This window comes from Schistocerca americana, chromosome 7 (assembly GCF_021461395.2).
Source record: "Schistocerca americana isolate TAMUIC-IGC-003095 chromosome 7, iqSchAmer2.1, whole genome shotgun sequence".
Lineage (NCBI taxonomy): Eukaryota > Metazoa > Arthropoda > Insecta > Orthoptera > Acrididae > Schistocerca > Schistocerca americana.
In genome coordinates, this window is record NC_060125.1 from 375,965,022 (window position 1) to 375,985,103 (window position 20,082).

The 20,082-nt window shown below is 41.9% G+C and overlaps 1 protein-coding gene across 5 annotated transcripts in view; it reads left to right on the forward strand.

Annotated features, from left to right (window-relative positions):
* The window catches only part of LOC124622098, a 118,140-nt gene extending 98,515 nt beyond the window's left edge, over positions 1–19,625 (forward strand). For 4 of the 5 annotated variants that reach the window (XM_047147700.1, XM_047147697.1, XM_047147695.1 and 1 more), the window contains one exon: positions 18,733–19,625. The gene's annotated coding sequence lies outside the window, so the exon portion shown is untranslated. Of the gene's footprint in view, positions 1–18,485; positions 18,623–18,732 lie in introns of those variants that run through there. The other variant, XM_047147699.1, reaches the window with a different exon arrangement.
* The last annotated feature ends 457 nt before the right edge of the window (positions 19,626–20,082 follow it).

Consider the following 20,082-nt stretch of genomic DNA (forward strand, 5'->3'; position numbering starts at 1 on the left):
TTAACACTTCATAGTACACGACACTGAGCTGGTTCCACCAAATGCAGAGCATTATCTTGCAGAGCATGATCTTGGAGCCGTGAATATTCGGTTTGGCTGTCAATGTGGAAGCATGGCCGGGATATCCCCATGATTTTTTGCATTTAGGGTTATCGTAATGAACCCATTTTTCATCCCCGGTCACAATGTGATGCAGAAATCCCTTCCGTTTTTGCCTCTGAAGCAACTGTTCACAAACACACAAATGCCATTCAGTGTCTCTTGGTTTCAGCTCACACAGGACCCAAGTTCCTTCTTTCTGAATCACGCCCTTAGCCTTGAGACGTTTTGAAATGGCTTGCTGTGTCACTTCCACTAATTGTGCCAATTCTTCCTGAGTTTGATGCGAGTCGTCACTCAGCAATGTCCCCAATTCTGCATCTTCGAAAACATTCTCTCTTCCACCACTATGCCAATCTATGATGTTAAAATCACCGTTCTTGAAGTGTTGAAACCACTCACAACACTTTCTTTCACTAATAGCATCCTTACCATAAGTGCTTGAGAGCTTTTGATGAGACTCATCCGCTGTTTTCTCCATATTGAAACAAAACAGTAACACCTCCCACAAATGATGAGAATTAGGCACGTAAACTAACATTTTCAATCAAGAACAACTTTATGATGCAGGCACAAATCAACTAATGTTTGAATGATGTTATGTTGACCGAGATCCAAGCTAACTGCCTGATGTCTGCGATTTGTTTCTTTCGACCGCTGCTTACTGTTGTTGCCACCTATTGGCAAACTGCAGAAGCAAAGTCATACACTTTTTAGTATGTGAGGTATTGCGCTGCAAAGTCTGAGTGTGTGAATTTTTCTTCATCCTGTATACATGTAATGAAAAGTTCTATAAGCATCATGTTGCATTGTGACCTTTTGATCCTTCAGTTGTTAGTGATATTAACTGATGTGATACTCGAGGCTTTTTTCAGAATGGTTGACTGCGTGGAACAGACACATTGCTCACAAAAGCATTGTACAGAGAAAATACTTTGGCTGACACTGCCCCTATTCTAAAATTTGCGAAGGAGTTGTTTTCAGGCTTCCAACTGAGTTGACTGTTCCAAATTTATGCACTATATTGTGATGTTCCAAAATGAAGAGCAGAAACTGCAGAATGTGAAAAAAGAAAAGCAATTCTGCTAGCCAATATAGCTATACTGCAGCCCTGTTATGCGTGGTAGACTACAACTCCTCAAAGTGTATGGTTGGTACTGAAAGTTGAGCTTGACCACAAACAGGGATTTGAAACCAATAATACATTAGTTATATTCTGGTTGGAGTACTGCCAGTGACCACACATAAGGCCTCTGCTGGGAACATCTGAAGGAATTTGGACCAGTCATCAAAATTTTGTGTATAAATAGAATTGTTAAATTGGCTGGAAACTTGAAAATAGTCCTTCAGTAATTAATGGCACTTTTAAAACTCATCTTAATATTAACCAGGAAGAAAGTGCTGACCACACATACTTCCATTTTATAAAATTCGAAGCACCAAATCAGTGACATGTATTATATGTTGTTCACATAAATAACTGTTTGGTAGAACAATATCATATTTATCAATGAAAAATCCAAACTGTGAATGTTCTACAGTACAAAACTCTTTTGTGAATAAGTTTTCAGTTTGCAGCTGTATGGGATAGTATTTAAGCTTAAATGATATGGTGCACTTAAATAACATAATTATTGCTAACAATATTATGTGAAGGAAAGCTGCTACTACCATATAGCGGAGATGCTGAATTGCGGATAGGCACAACAAAAACACTGTCAAAAATAAAGCTTTCAGCCGGTAAGGCCGTCATCAAAAATAGACCCCCCCCCCCACACACACACACAGTCTCACACAAATGAGGCCACACTGCGAGCAGAGCAGCACCACTACATGATGAGAGTAGCGACTAGGTGGGATTAAGGAAGAGACTGGGCTGGGGTGGGGAGGGGGAGGGGGAGGGATAGTAGGATAGGGGGGGGGGGGTTGGAGTGGAAAAGGAGAGAAGTAAAAAGACTGGGTTGCAGTGGTGGAATGAGGGTTTTGTAGTGCCGGAATGGGAACAGGGAAGGGGCTGGTTGGGTGAGGACAACGACTAATTAAGTTTGAAGCCAGGGGGGTTATGGGAATTTATGATATATTGCAGGGAAAATTCCTACCTACGCAATTCAGAAAAGCTGATGTTGGTGGGAAGATCCATATGGTACAGGCTGTGGAGCAGTCATTGAAATGAAGAATGTCATGTTTGGCAGCATGCTCAGCAATAGGGTGATCCTCTTGTTTCTTGGCCACAGTTTGTCGGTGGCCATCCATGTGGACAGACAGCTTATTAGTTGCAGCACAGTGGTTGCAGCTTAGCTAGTAGATCACATGACTGATTTCACAGGTAGCCCTGCCCTTGATGGGATAGGTGACTTTTGTGACCGGATTGGATTAGATGGTGATGGGAGGATGTATAGGACAGGTCTTGCGTCTAGGTCTATTACAGGGGTATGAGCCATGAGGTAAGGGGTTGGGAGCAGCTGTTGTGTATGGATGGACGAGTATATTGTGTAGGTTCGGTGTACAGCAGAATACCACTGTGGGAGGGGTGGGAAGGGTAGTGGGCAGGACATTTCTAATTTCAGGGCACGACAAGAAGTAGTCAAACTCCTGGTGGAGAATGTAGTTCAGTTGCTACAGTTCTGGGTGGTACTGAGTTACGAGGGGAATGCTCCTCTGTGGCTGGACAGTGGAACTTTGGGAGGTGAGACTGGAAAGATAAGGCACAGGGGCACAGGATATTTTTTTTACAAGGTAGGGTGGATATTTAAGGTCTGTGAAGGCTTCCGTGAGACCCTCAGTATATTTCGAGAGGGACCGTTTGTCACTGCAGATGCGATGGTCACGGGTGCCTAGGCTGTGTGGATAGGACTTCTCGGTATGGAACAGGTGGCAGCTGTCAAAGTGGAGGTATTGTTGGTGGTTAGTAGGTTTGATATGGACAGAGGTACTGATGTAGCTATCTTTGAGGTGAAGGTGAAGATCTATGAAGGTGGCTTGTTGGGTTAAGTAGGACCAGGTGAAGCAAATGGGCAAGAAGTTGTTGAGGTTCTGGAGGAATGTGGCTAGGATGCCCTCACCCTCAGTCCAGATCATGAAGATGTCATCACTGAATCTGAACCAGGTGAGGTATTTATGATTCTGGGTGTTTACGAAGGATTTCCCTAGATGGCCCATGAATATGTTGGGATAGGATGGTGCCACGCGGGTCCCATAGACATACCTCGGATTTGTTTGTAGGTAATGCCTTCAAAGGAAAAATAATTGTGGGTGAGGATATAGTTGATCATGGCAACTAGGAAGGAGTTTGTTGGTTCGGAATCTGTTGGGCGTTGGGAAAGGTAGTGTTCAATAGCGGTAAGGCCATGGGCATTAGGGCTTTTAGTGTAGAGAGTGGAGAACTCTCCACCCTGCTCACTTCCTACTTCCACCTTGGTGTACCACCGTCCACCACCACTATAACAACCTCCAAACCTTCCCCATGCCCCCTCATAGCTGACAAACCCTGTCTCGCAGACCTACTACACTTACCCCACTCTCCAAAACTCTCTCTCCCACCACCACACAGAATCCACAATCTAAGCAGATCTGTTACACAGTCATGAGCCTTTCCTCCAGAAGCCTTAGCCCCATAAAAATATCAGTCCTTTCCAGAGGTCTCACCTTTTGCCCCACTCCCAAATTCAATCATGCAGAACTTGCCAAAGAATTTTCTTCCTTCTGCTGGTCCCTAAAGTGGAAACACTTTTTCGCCACCAACCCTACCAATCAGACTCAACCAAAGACCAATGTTGAACACTTCCTAACTCAGTTCACTCTTGCATCCAAATGAGATCCACCCCTACTGCCCCCAGATCACCCCCTGTTAACTGTCCAAAATTCCTTAACCTGGAACGTTGCCTCACCATCATCACTAAATCCTTCAACATGCAAACTAACCTTACATTCACAGAAAGAACCACAGTCCACCATCTAAAAACTGAACCTGACCTTATAATCCTACCTGCGGATAGAGGCTCCACCACTGTTGTTTTGAACCACAAGGATTACCTGGCAGAAAGGCTCCACCTGCTGTCAGATACTTCCAGCTACAAACCTTGCCACAGTGACCCCACTCCAGAAATTCAGCAGGATTTCCAGTCACTCCTCACATCCTTAGGCCCATCCCAGAACCTCTGCCCAGAGTTCATCTCTCTGCTCACCTCTACCACTTCCCGCACTCCTACCTTCTTCATGCTTCCTAAAGTCAATAAACCCAACCACCCAGGACGCCCTATTGTGGCCAGTTACTGTGCTTCCACTAGAGAATCTCTGCTCTCGTAGACCAACACCTGCAATCTATTGCCCGGAACCTACCCTCCTATATAAAAGATACCAACCATTTCCTCCACCGGCTCTCCATTGTTCCTGTCCCTCTGCCTCATGTTGCCCTGCTCGTCACTGTTGGTGACACATCCCTTTATACTTACATCCCTAATCCTTATGGCCTTACTGCTATTGAACGCTAACTTTCCCAATGCCTGACAGATTCAAACCAACAACCTCCTTTCTAGTCACCGTAACCAATTATATCCTCACCCACAATTGCTTTTCCTTTGAAGGCATTGCCTACAAACAAATCCAAAGTATGGCTATGGGCACCCGCATGGAGCCATCCTATGCCAACCAATTCATGGGCCATCTAGAGGAATCCTTCCTAAACACCCAGAGTCCTAAACCCCTCACTTGGTTCAGAATCATTGATGACATCTTTGTGATCTGGACCAGGGGTGAGGACACCCTATCCTCATTCCTCCAGAACCTCAACAAATTATTGCCCATTTGCTTCACATGGTCCTACTCAACTCAACAAGCTACCTTCCTAGAGGTTGACCCTCACCTGAAAGATGGCTACATCAGTACCTCCATCCATATCACATCTACTAACCACCAGCAATACCTGCACTTCGACAACTACCACCCGTTCCAAAGAAAAGAGAAGGGGAAAGAAATATTCAGGTGCATAGGCAGCATAAAAGGCATTTATAGAGCTGAAATGGGAGCCAAGAAGGGGTAAGCAGGTGAAGGCTGGGCTAGTGAATGTTAAGGCTGGGGGCATTGGGGAAGTGGAGGACAGGTTGCCAGGAGTGTTCCCACCTGTGTAGTTCAGAAAAGCTGCTGTTGGTGGGAGGAATCCAGATGGCACAGGCTGTGAAATAGTTGTTGAAGTCAGGGATATCATGTTGCTATTGGTATGTTCAGCAGCTGGATGGTCCAGCTGTGTCTTGGCTACAGTATGGTGGTGGCAACTCAACACAGACAGACAACATGTTAGTGTTCATACCCAGGTACAGTACGATACAATGGTTGCAGCTAAGTTACCGGATTATGTGGTTGCTTTGACAGGTGGCTCTGCCTTTGATGGGATAGCAGATGCCTTTGACAGTACTGGATTAGGTGGTTCTTGGAAGATGTGTGATACAGGTTTTGCAGCTAGATCTATTGCAGGAATATGAACCATGGAGCAAGGGATTGGGAGCAGGGATGGACAAGGATGTAGTGTCAGTTATGTGGGTTATGGAATGTGACACAGCATGGCGTAGCGGTAATAATTTGCTCGCAAAAATTCCAAAAGATTGCTGGTATGCTAGCAGCACTGCAAGGTCAGAAAAATATTGACCCTCTGTTAATTTTGAAAATATTTCATTAGGAGGCGCCAACAATTGAGCATTCACACTATTTTTGAAGTCCCCACAAATGTGTAATGCTCCATGCTGTTTATGAACAGGACTAAAGGTGTTGCCCATCTGCAATAAGCAATTGGAAACAACTGTTTTTAACTTTCTAAGGGATCCAATTCTTACAGGGTCCACAGGAAAAATTTTGGTATTGCCGACTCTTTAAATGTAATGTGGGAAAAACATTTAGAAGCCATTCCCAGGGCTGGAGACAAGATTCAAAATTGCTTGGGTCGAGTGTTGGATAGGAAATCCAGAGGCTGTGTACATATCCCGGAAAAAAATATTTTCCGGTGAGGGTTCTGTTACTACAAAGAAGGAAAGGTTATGGTTACATGCTGTAATGGATCTGGGAGATGTGTTATTTTCTACCGGATTTGTCGATACCAAATCTAATGAGGGAGGTTGTAAATGTTTTCTTATATTTTTGTCAGAATATTTCTTTTGTGAATTGTAATTTGCCTTATTTTATGCTAATTTGCTTATGTGTTTGAGAGTGACAGCATATTGATTAATATTAGTAGATGTGATGAAGAATATCAAAGAGACTGGTTACAAGTAGAAGCTTGTGTGTTGTGTAAAATGTCTTTGATGCTGGAGTCGTCTTTGACCGTAGTCAGTCAGCAGTGAACTCTCGGTGTGTGCGACGGTGGAACAATGTGCAGGTCGCCATTATAATAACTTGCAAATGAACAGGAAAACTGAATAATGTTACTACTTTTTTTATATAAACATCAAGAAGGAACCACATTCGAAGAAATGGTATTTGAAGCACCAAAAATGAGGCAAACACATTGAACCAGGTCATTTCTGTAGCCGACGAAACAGCATTGTGGAATCGTACTTTCACTAGATGACTGAAGCCAACACAGAAAAGTCAAATATCATCTTATAAACATTTCACGGAAAAGTGAGTACTGTCACGAAATATGCTAAATTCAAGTATATAAAAATAGTGAGCATATTTCAATGCTTACACATTAATTTCAGAGCTATCTGGCCAATTTTCGGAATTTCATGATGAGCATAAGCCCACAGCGTACCTGCTACCAATTGTAAGGGTTGATACCTCTATCGGAGATATGTAAGCTGATTAAAAATTGAGTCCTAGGACCCTGTATCAAAGAGAACTAAAATAGTTGTATCATAAACTTTTGCTGGCAGTGTAAGATCGCATGAAGGTGCACTTGACTCTGAGATGTCATCTATTTGCTTTTGTGCACTCGACTACTGACAGAATGGCAGTCTCAGACAAACATTTGCTGTAAGACGCGGGCATGAACCTGTTTGACAGACATCTTTATAATGTGGACAACTATGTTTAACATTGTGGCAAACCCACAGTTACCACTACCTTTCGCTGCCCGCCTTGCTCTAGAACCACAGGCTGTGCCAGCTGCACACACAGCTGACCACACTGGCACACCTCAGATCTTACTCGAAGCACTTGGCTAAGGCTCGCAAGCTGTCGATGCAGAGATTGACACCAGAGGCTCCACCATCGGCCTTCAGCACAAATCTGCACTGGCTGTATGCGCTGACTTAAAACAGTGCCACCCACGTCACTGATGTCTACACTTGTTTATATCTATGCTGACACGAATGTCGTGGCATCAGTCTATGCTGTACTGGCAGCTGTTACTTATTGTGCATCCCTCAAGATTTGGACTTTGTTACACTGCTGACCTTGTATCAGCTCGCGCAGTTTCATGTTATTGAACACTGTGCTGTCATGTTTTGTCGTCTACAAATAAACTGATTATAAAAAACCAACATTCATTTGTGTTGTATGCCACAACACAATTGGTGACTGTGGACTGACCATGTTTGCGTCGAACATTGAAAATGGGCGTGCAAATTTTGGTTCTCGAGTAACACTTTAGAACAATGAACGTTTCAGTGAGCTACAGACCTTGTCTGCTGAATGGTCACCAGTGTTTCCTTCATTCCAGTCACCATGGCAGAACTATCTCTTTTCACTGTTACGTGATAGCTGACAGCTCATCAAGCAGAAAGTCTAAAGCGTATTGACGATGTCGTGGCCTCAGTACTGCAGCAGCCGAAGGTCAATCCATTGCCATTCCCGCCACACGAGGAGAAATCAGAGGACTGGGACTCTTATGAACAAAGGCTGTGACAGCGTTTTAGGGTGTGTAAGGAAAATGACTATGATGCTGCTAAATCCCTTTTCTTGTCATGGACTCTGCCACAAGCTTATCGGTTGTTGTGCAAGCTGTCCTCCCTGATGGAACTTAGTAAACTGACTTTCAGCGAAATCCGTTCTTTGTTAAGTGCTCCCTATCAAAGATACTGTAGTGATTTCTGTTCACCTCGAGTTTTACCAATGTTGCAAACAATCAAGTCAATCCTATCAAGCTTGGGTGGCTGAACTCCAGGGGTAAGTTGTGAATGCAAGTAATTTTAAGCATACCACCAAAAAAACTTATGCAGAAGGCATGATCAGAGGCACGATTGTCTATGCAGCACCCGCTAGTGTTTCAGTTAAAAGCTTTACAAATTGGTGACCCTTTGTCAGATGAAGTATTGCATTTAGCAGAGTCATACGAAATCACACAAGCAGTGGGCCTCTGCTTAGATTCCTGGATGGACATTGCCATGGTAAACAGTGAAGCCAGACACATGGCAGATTTGGCAGCCAGTGGTGACATTGCGACAGTATACAAACTACATCACACGCGTCCCTCCACACAGGAACAGTGGGTCTCACACTGTCGCAGGTTGTGACAGCCTTACCCACCCTGCGTGGACTGTTTTCAGAAGCACGCTAGAGACAACTCTCTGTTCCAGTGGGTGGATTGCATTAAATGCACATGACAGGGTCACATTGCATGTGTTTGTCAGGAAGCTGTTCCCGTCTCATGATCACAAGATCAAATGGATGTTAATGTTGTATGTTCCACACAATCAATTCAAGGAGGTCCCTGTGATGAACTGTACATTTCTCCGTGATTGGCTGGATGGACAGTCAGCTTTCAAGGTGATACAGGGGCTGCTGCCAGTCTCTTCAATTTTCAAACATATTTACAATTTGGGGCATCCATACAAAGAGCGCCCATATCTGCGCGTATCCAAACTCAAGCCATCAGTTTATCAGTTGGTAAATTAAAACAAGCAACTCATCCCGTTGAAAGATTAATTTTGCCATGGACGCCATTTACAAAAATGGAACCCAGGGACAACTTTCTTAGTCATAAGCAGTTCTGATACTGAGAACCTTTTTGATCTGGACACATTGACGTCTTTTAGATTTTCCGTCAGTGACACAGTAAACACGGTCTTACCCACAACTGGATGTGTTCTGCACCAAATTCCGTAACATTTTTTCCTTTTGGTCTGTGAAAAGCAAAGAATGTTGAAACGCACATTTTGCTGAAACCTAGAGCACGACATCACTTTTTTCTCCCTTGGCTGGTGTCACTCTGTGGCCAGGTCAAGGGCAGATTAGGCAGGTTGCAGAGATTGGCTGTGATAAAACCCATATCATCGAATCAGTTGTCATCAAGAAACCATCTGGCAGACTCAAACTGTGTGGGGACTTCAAGGTCACTGTGAATTCTCAAGGTCACTGTGAATTCTCAAGTAGGCGTGGACACATACCCCATTCCTAAGCCTGAGGAACTACATGCACAGCTGGTGAATGGACACTTCTTCTCCAGAATTTACCTTGCTGAGACATATTTACAGCTATCATTAGACAAATGTTCACAGAAGATATTGGTGATTAAAGCACTGCATGGTTTATACAAATGTAAGTGGTTGGCATTTGGGGTCTCCAGTTCCCTGGCAATTTTCCAGAGGTTCTTCGCAGTGTGCCTGGGTGCATTAACTATTTTGGTGACATTGTTGTTATGGGAAATACCACTGAGCAGCATGTAGCGAACCTGAAGTCAATCTTTTTTGTTTTTCATGAGCTAAGATTAAAGTACACCCTATGCAAATGTGACAGTACCAGAGAAGGAAAGTTGCTACTCACCATATAGCGGAGATGCTGAGTCGCGATAGGCACAACAAAAAGATTCACACAATTATAGCTTTCAGCCATTAAGACCGAAAGCTATAATTGTGTGAATCTTTTTGTTGTGCCTATCACGACTCAGCATCTCCGCTATATGGTGAGTAGCAACTTTCCTTCTCTGGTATTTTTTACATTCCATCCTAAGCAAATGTGATTTTTTAAGCCTTCAGTTGAGTATTGAGGCAACATCCGTTCCCATGTAGGTTTTTTTACCAACTCTGGAACATTTCAAAGCAATTGCGTTTGTGCCTAGGCCGGCGAACCTCTAACAGCTCCAGCCTCTGGGAAAAATTACTTATTATGGAAAATTCATTCCAGCAGAATCTCGGATAGCACATGCTTTACATCACTTGTGTAAGTAGGGAGTGGTCTTCATGTGGTAGGCTGCATGTGAAACGAAATTCCAGGATCTCAAACAGTGTCTACTCTCAGCATCTTGTTCAGCAATGTTCCTACCAAGGAAGCATAGTGGTTGCAATGGATGCATCGGACCACAGGATGAGGGCTGTCTTGATGGTTCAGACCACCCCATCACGTACACTTCAAAAACCCTCACCTCTGTACAAATAAAATAGACTAAATTGAGAAAAAAGTATGACAATTATGTTCGCTTTGGAGGCATTTCATGTCATCCGTTATGGTGCCAAGTTCCAGCTGGTAATGGACCATAAGCCATTGATCTCATTGTTCAACACAACAGCTGACATCACAGATTGTACTGCTCATCGTCTCCAGTGCTGGGCATTGTTCCTCTCAGGATATACCTATGACATCCATTTCAGAACCATATCCTAGTGTGTAAATGTTAATGCTGTTAACCGACTACCCCTGGGGCTGGACTACATGTTTGATCAGGAGGAAACTCTGTGCTTCTTTGTGGATGACGAGACGCAACAAGCTGTGAACAATTTTCCCATTACGGGAGTGTGCATCAGTGCCACCAAAGAGGCATACTCCGTTCTCAAACAGGTTTGCACCTTCGTCTTGAGAGGGTGACCAGAGAGATTGGCCAGGCAACAACCTACAGCTCTTTGCCAGTACTATGGGCTGTGACACTGTAAGCTTTTAGACAATGGTGTTATTCTTTTAACCACAGACCACACTGTGCCTCATGTTGTGATTCCATCAGTCTTACGACAGCAGATCCTACATTTGCTGCATCAGAGGCATAAGGGCACTACAAGGGCAAAGCTGCTTGCTCTGCTTCAGACATCCACTAAGAAATAGAGAGCATCATCCATCGAGGCACTAAATGTGCAGAACAGCAGCTGGCCACTAATCAGGTTTTTTCACCTTAGCCAGTGCCCACCAAAACTTGGGAATGAATGCATCTCAATTTTGCAGGCCCATTACTGAATACCATATGGCTCACCATTATTGAAGCTTTATCCAGATTCCCATATATTGTCAACTGCCATAAAATCACAGTGGAATTCACACTGACGATGCTGTTGTAGATTTTCGCCATTGAGGGTGTGACGCAGACATTGGCGACTGGCAACAGTCCACAATTTCTGATGGAGGCTTTTGAGAATTTCTGCACTAGAAATGGAGTGAAGCACATCTTTTGCTTCCTTTTCATCCCCAGTTGAATGAAGAGGCAGAGAGGTTCATTCAGACATTCAACAGTAGATGAAGAAATACATCCAAGATTCATCCACTTAAGATGTGCTGACTTTATGTAAGTTCATATTGGGCAATGTCATTTGGAAGCTCTTACACAGACTCCAACCCCATTCTCTACTACATTTACTGCTGCCTGCACCCATCCCCTCTGTTCCTCCCGCCTCTCCAAAGTTCCAGCCTGGTGGCATGCGATGTGGGCCTGGGGATTCGGCTGACAAGAACATTGGGTTCCAGCCAACATTCATCGGCAAAAGAGGCCGCAGATTTTTACGATTGATTCTGGAGACTGCCAGTCATCCGACACCAGAACCAGCTCTGTGGTTACACAGCTGTGCCCCATAGCCTTTTTCTCCCCTGTTCTTCCACCACACCCAGTTTTCCCACTCTTTGGCAGAAGAAGAGCTTATCCTGCCCCCGTCCTCCTCCACTTGCCACCTCCATTTCCACTGTTAGCTGTTCCAAGCCGCGACAGCCACAGGGGTGAGTCTGGCCTTGCCACCAGCTTCCCCATCCAGGGATAGATAAATGCTTCGGATCGAGGTACCACAGCTGGGCATGTGCATGGAGGGTGTACCGGCAGAGTGCCTGCCACTCTCAGGCCTAGATGTCGTCAAGGTATTGCCTCCAGTTTCCACCACCTGACCTGTGTTCCCACCACTGCCATCCAGGCCTCTTTCAGCCTTAGATTTGATTGCCTGCAGACCAGGGTATCCTGGAGCCGAGCTGTCGTGGGGGCTGCAGAAGAGATGCTCTCCACATTGTGTGGGACTGGGTGGAGTGAGGTCATCGCTCCCCTCAGCTCCCTCGCTCCACCCCCCCCCCCCCCCCTCCCGCCTACACACACACACACACGTAAACTTGCATTTTCTTGTCAGGTCTTTTAAGTTTGCCATCAATGATGCATAACTGTCTGATGTTATGTTGCGATGTTACAGAACATCTAAACAAATGGCAGCCCCCACATTCATTTTTGTTACACAATGTTCACTTAAAAACAAGTGAATAGTGGTGAGGAGCGGTGCTGATGGTCAGATAAAGAGGACAATTTTTGCACAAGATAATAGAGCTGTGGATTTGGAAATAATAGCAAGCATTGCTGTTGCTCAGAGCACTTAATGTCACTGGAAAGCCAGGTTTACCAGATGTGATTTCAGCTGTGCAGAATCTGTCAGCTTCAGTACAAGCTCGTCCTGCTGCTCAAGCTGTTCTTTCCACAGCTCAAAAAACTGCATGTCCTTCATGCTTGAAATGCTCAGCAGGACTGCCTGGCTAGTCTTGTTCCGACATGGGGTGGGTTGCAATTCCAAGAAGTCCTTGTCACCACTGTAGTATGTCTGCTTTTTCAACAACACACATTTTGTTAAGCACAAATTATGTAAAAATAAATCACAAAAAGTAATAGTTCCTGACTCTTCTGGAAATGCACACAATGAAGAACTCCTGTGTGTGGATACCTCTCGGCCGTTATAGTACTTTGAAAGTTCATTCAGAAACTTATATGTCACTGCAGGATAACATTGCTTACTGGTTCAGCTGGGAAGCACTTGAATACAAACCTCTTTATCGGTGCACCCATATGCCATTGGTTCGTTCACTGAAGACACAACTGTTTCTTGAACACTACACGAAGACAGTACTACACTGTACAGACAGGCAAATCTGTGTGCCAGACAACTGTCAACATTAGGTAACAGTGCAGTCAAAGGAATTACAAGAGGAAGATTATCAACAAACTTCCATTCACCATAAACCAAGACATTGGGAATCCTTACTAATTCAAAAGAAAATTAAAAATGTACCTCATTTGCGACTGTTTCTACGAAATATGCATGTCTAGATTCAGAAATTGGAAAGTTCTGTTAGCTCCATGCCAAGTAGCAGTGTTTGTTATGAAGCTACATGAAAGGTAGTAATGTACTGCAAATAAGACTCACCAAGTACAGATGCAAGAATTATTTTTTTTGAAAAAGGATATAAACAGCAGTTTTGTAGTACAATTGAGAAAAGCAGCTTCCTTTCTAATTTCTGGATTTGGTTTAGATAGCGTAGGTGTGAATATAATTAAGCACTGTAGCGATAGTTTACTGTTAATACAGTGTATAATATAGTATACAGATTAACAAGAGGCTAGATTGCTTCTCATCACATAGAGTAGCCATTGGTTGCAGAAGGCACAATGCAGCTATCAAGCCAAGTCCTTCATCAGACACAGACAGCAGAACTCGGACACATTCACACGAACATATCGCACGCACACACACATGGCACTAAGGCCTAACTGTGTCTCACGTGAGCAGTGATCTTTGCTGGGATGGGTAGTAGGGACACAGAAGAGGTGTGGGGTGGAGAGGTGGAGCGATAGCAGGATACGGGTGCAGAAGATGCTAGTGCTACCTTGGGAGTTTGCAGGGATGTGATAGACAGATTAAGGTTCTACGATTAATTTATCTTTTGTTGGTGTATACCTTGACACTTTCTACATACTTAAAGGTTCCCTTTCTTGATGAAATGAATAAGTGGATGGATAAATGAAGGATGCCCGTATAGGCTGAAAACTGGTTCAAAATATAAAGTAATACTATAGAACATCCCAGTTCATGATTTCTATTGATAAATAAATATTGTACCTTGAAGTTTTAAACAATATTGTCATCACCTGAAAATTGTGAGCAGCTGTTCCATTGAGATATTTCCAAGTTTCAGTGACACAAAATGCTGTCGAGTAAGAGAGGATATATTATTTATAGCTAAGAACAGTCCTGACACTTTTTGGCTTTATATTTCTTTTGTAACTTTTTATGTACACTTTGCCTTGCTGGATAATGCATTGTTACAGTTATCTCTTTTGTACTGGCTTTATAGCACATTCATAAAGTATCATAATACCCAATTTCTTATGTAGTTCAGCTGTGTCAATAAGACAAGGTTAACTGTGTTTGTTGATACAAGAAAAACAGTTTTTGCATTAAACGAATAAGGATATAACATGTATGCCTTCTGAAGCAGATGATATACCTGTGTGTCATTCTACGGAGGTTATGCAAGAGAACTTGTTCCCTTCTATTAGTAATGCATCATAGGTCGCTGGAACAATGAAGGTTACTTCATGATAGGGAAAACATACTGGACGTTCTCGTTATCAAAAAGGGTTGCCAAACTTATGCAGTTAACTGCAGGCCTGTGTCGCTGACGTAAACCTGTAGAAGAATTATATAACATGTTCGATACCCACACATCCGTGTTTCTGGAGGATGAAAATCAGTTCTACAAAAACCAACATGTATTCTGTAAATAGAGACCTTGTGAAACATGGCTCGTTGTGTTCATCAGTGAAATCCAGAGTACCATAGACAAAGGCATCTAGGTTGAAGCCATGTTCGTATGCTCTTGTCAGAGTTCTGCATTGCCATTTAGTGAACAAAATACAAGCTTATCGAATATCAGACCAGATTTGTGACTGGATTCAGTATTTTTCATGAGGTAGAACTCAATGTGTTATTCTGAACGGAATGAAACTGACAGATGTAGAGATAATTTCTGGAGTACCCCAAAGGAGAGTTATACGGCCATTATTGTTTGTAATATACAGGGTGGTCCATTGATTGTGACCGGGCATAATCTCTCATGAAATAAGCATCAAACGAAACAACTACAAAGAACGAAACTTGTCTAGCTTGGAGGGAGAAACCAGATGGTGCTGTGGTTGGCCCGCTAGATGGCGCTGCCATAGGTCAAATGGATATCAACTGCATTTTTTTAAATAGGAACCTGCATTTTTTATTACATATTCGTGTAGTACGTAAAGAAATTCGTGATAGATGGCGCTGTAATAGTCACATACAGATGGCTCACAGTTTTAGATGAACAGTTGGTAACAGATAGGTTTTTTAAATTAAAATACAGAACGTAGGTACGTTTGAACATTTTATTTCGGTTGTTCCAATGTGATACATGTACCTTCATGAACTTATCATTTCTGAGAACGCATGCTGTTACAGCGTGATTACCTGTAAATACCACATTAATGCAGTAAATGCTCAAAATGATGTCAGTCAACCTCAATGCATTTGGCAATATGTGTAATGACATTCCTCTCAACAGCGAGTAGTTCTCCTTCTGTATTATCATTCAACTTTACCCACAGAAAGAAATCAAGGGACGTCAGATCCGGTGAACCTGCGGGCCACGGTATGGTGCTTTTACGACCAATCCATCTGTCATGAAATATATTATTCAATACAACTTCAACTGCACGCAAGCTATGTGACATCGCCATTTTGTTATGCAGTGAAACATCTTGTAGTAACATCGGTAGAACATTACGTAGGAAATCAGCATACATTGCACCATTTAGATTGCCATCGATAAAATGGGGGCCAATTATCCTTCCTCCCATAATGCTGCACCATACATTAACCCGCCAAGGTTGCTGATGTTCCACTTCGCAGCCATCGTGGATTTTCCGTTGCCCAATAGTGCATAGTATGCTGGTTTACGTTACTGCTGTTAGTGAATGACGCTTCGTCGCTAAATAGAACACATGCAAAAAATCTGTCGTCGTCCCATAATTTCTCTTGTGCCCAGTGGCAGAACTGTACATGACATTCAAAGTCATCGCCATGCAATTCCTGGTGCATAGAAATATGGTATGAGTGCAGTCGATGTTGACGTAGCATTCTCAACACCGACAATTTTGAGATTCCCGATTCCCGCACAATTTGTCTGCTACTAATTTACGGATTAGCTGCGGCAGCAGCTAAAAGACCTACTTTGGCATCGTCATTTATTGCAGGTCGTGGTTGACGTTTCACACCTGGCTGAACACTTCCTGTTTCCTTAAATAATGTAACTCTCTGGCGAACGGTCCGGACACTTGGATGATGTCGTCCCGGATACCGAGCATACATAGCACATGCCCGTTGGGCATTTTGATCACAATAGCCATACATCAGCACGATATTGACCTTTTCCGCAGTTGGTAAATGGTCCATTTTAACACAGGTAATGTATCACGAAGCAAATACCGTCCGCACTGGCGAAATGTTGCGTGATACCATGTACTTATACGTTTGCGACTATTACAGCGCCATCTAACACAAAGTGAAAAAAGTGGTCCAGCTAAAACATTCATATTTCTTTACGTACTACACGAATATGTAATAAAAATGGGGGTTCCTATTTAAAAAATGCAGTTGATATCCGTTTGACCTGTGGCAGCGCCACCCAGCCGGCCAAACATAGCGCCATAAGGTTTCCTCCTTCAAGCTAGACGAGTTTTATTCTTTGTAGTTTTTTTGTTTGATGCTTATTTCATGAGATATTTGGCCTGGTCACTATCAATGGACCACCCTGTATATAATTGATCTAGTAACGTGGGAAGTTCCGTGAGTCTTTTTGCAGTCAGTGGTGTTTTGTATAGGAAAGGAGTAATGATTGGTGCAGTGGCTGGCAGTTGACCATGAACATAAATAAATAAATGTAACATAATATGTGTAAATAGCCAAAGAGACCCATTACTGCTTGATTATGCTACTGATGAGAAATCATTGGAAACCGTATTGGTAACAACCATAAAATACCCATGAGTAACCATCCAGAGCAACCAAATGTGGAATGACCGCATAAAACAGATTGTAGCAAAAGCAGATGCCAGGCTGAGATTCATTGGAAGAATCTTAAGGAAATGTAATTCATCCACAAAAGAAGTGACTTGCAATACACTTGTTTGATCGAGTCTTAGGACAATCATGGATATGCTCGAAAAACTCCAGTGGCAGTCACTACCAGAGAGGTACTGTTTTTGAAAGTGAGCATAATGTTGAAATTCCAAGAGTGTGTGTTTGAAGAAGAGTTGAGCAACATATCACTTCATTCCACAAATGTCTTGTGAAATGATCATGATGAAAAAGCCACAGACATTATAAACAGCCGTTCTTTCCATACACAATTTGTGAATGGAACTTATAATATGATAGTAGTACCATCGCTACCCTCCATCACACACTATAAGATGGCTTCAGGAGTAGAGATATAGATCTAAATTAGTTCGTACATCATTTTGAGATGCCTGAAGATGGAGGCCTTTGGCTCTGAAATTGGTAGTCTGTATATTTGAAATTTGAAACCAGTAACTACTGCAGAGTGAATGGAAAAAAGAAGGGAATAAACAAATATTCATTTTTCTACATGAAGTGTTTGTCATCTGAAGAGCCCACAGCCTTCCATCATCATGAAAGCAACAAGATTTCCCCAATTCTTTGGTTTCTATGAATGTGTAACTCAGCATTGATCTGTATTCTGAGATCTGTGTTTGTAGTTTTCTGTGATTGCTTCCTTTTTGGATTGTTTACATGTGATAATATTTTTTATTGGTACAATATTGAACAATAGTGAACTAATAAACATTATTTACTGTTAGTTTCTGTTGATTTCACTGTGGGTGCATGGCGAAACTTTATTATATTGGGGTTACCATAAATCTCATGGGCTCAGTCTCCACATGAACTCGATAGTACCCATGTTACATTCGTGTTCCTATCCCATGCACCTTCTGCCTCCCACAAAAGATGGTTGGCGCATTGATTTATGTGTAAGTCATTAGTCAGCCTCTATGTCTTGACTTTGTGTTCCATGCATTTTTTGGTCTGATATATTTTAAACACATTCGTCTCATATAGCATTTTTAAGAGCAGTGATAACCATCCAAAAGAAACAAAGAAACTGATAAAAGAAAACAACATAAAACATCTAAGGTGAACAATGTGCCATTTCATTTTTCTGAATCAAAATCAGTTTTATTATCTCATTATGCGCATACATAAATCACTATTTTAATGGACATCAGACTCACAAATAACATAATTGAGACACACATATAGTATCAAAAACTTAAGTTAATCTTAATTTACAGCCACTTGTAGTAGTTCATCAACTTACTCTCCAGAGTTAATTGTGTCACCACTTAAGAATTGTGGAACTGAATAATGACATTTTTCTGCTATGATAGCATGTAAATTTCTTTTCAGCTAGCCCATTCCATCCAGTGACATGAAGTTGAGAAATCTTGCTCCATGTGAAGAATGTGGCCAATGTTTTCTAAGTCTGAATTCCAGACAAATTTCCTGTTTGCATTGGCTGATCCTAGTTCCTGAATTATTGATTCAAGTAATTTTTTGTTTGTAGAAACACACAGTCTACAAACTCTCAGTAATTAATTTACACCTTTTTGTTATCTATATACAACAGTAATGGTGTTTTCTTTCTTTTTTTCAGATTGTTTTCATACATGTGCTACAAAACAGAACATTTTTTGTGTGACTGTAACATACAGACTTAATGTTTGAAAATTACTGGCAGTATTTAGTGGTGAATGAGGCTACCTCTTTTCAGAAGACAGGACTCTAGAGAAAGTGGAATCAGTTGCCGGTCCATGTCAAGCAGCCAATATTATCACAGAAAACTGGTTTTATACAAAATTTATGAAGATAGAGGCTTAGTGGAAAAGAAATTTGTGACATAGAAATTGTCAATTTTTTAGAGAGAATTTTCTATTCAGAGACTGGTTATACGGTGATAGACAGTCTGTTACTGTGACACAGTAATAGTACTCCAGTAACTTTTTTTACTGGTTTTTCATATCTTTCATTCAGTCTCATGCATCATATAAAATATTTATACGTGGAACAAACAGCGTTGTACCTCATTTTACGTACACTGTTTGATACAGAGAAATTTATTATATTTTGCAGCTCAATATGCAAATTCCTTATCATTGGTCTTTAGTGTCACAAGTTTTGTATTTAAGAAAATTGTGTGCAATATTTTCTCATCATTTGCTGCTAGTTTATTGATGCACTGACATTTAATCTCGTCCATCATTTATATCAGGTTTTTAGTACCTATTCATATGAATTACCTATTGTATAATGACTTGGCATACAAGCACCTTCAGTGATTTTATGTGTAATTTATGTTGTTTTCTGTCCATTGGGCGAATGTGGAAGAAAATTACATTCCACAGTATTTATCAGAATTTGTGTGTCTACTAATTAAAGAGAGATTGTGTGTGTGTGTGTGTGTGTGTGTGTGTGTGTGTGTGTGTGTATGTGTGTGTGTGTGTTTTAATTGTCAGCTGTTGATTAATAAACTATAACATGGCTTAGTTATTCCTTACTAATTAATAATGCTATTATCTCCTTGTTGTTTTTTTTTTTTTTACCCTGAAATTTCCGAATCCATCAAGATACAAATATTTATATATGACAGTGGTTTTACGACCTTGACTCAATTGATGGTACTTATCTATAAATTCATAAGTGTTATTCAGTCTGGGAATTAACACAGCCAGTTTCTAACCTAAGAATGAGAAAATTATTACAGCTGTCAAGTTTTGGATTTTCCTCACATTTCGTACATACTCTATAATAGAAGGAAAGTTGCTACTCACCATATAGCAGAGATGCTGAATCGCAATAGGCACAACTAAAAGATTCAAACAATTATAGCTTTCGGCCATTAAGGCCTTTGTCAGCAATAGACAGCAGCAGTCTCAGATAACTGAAATTACACTGCAATGTGGTTTCAGTTATCTGAGACTGCAGACATGTGTGCAAGTTGCATTTT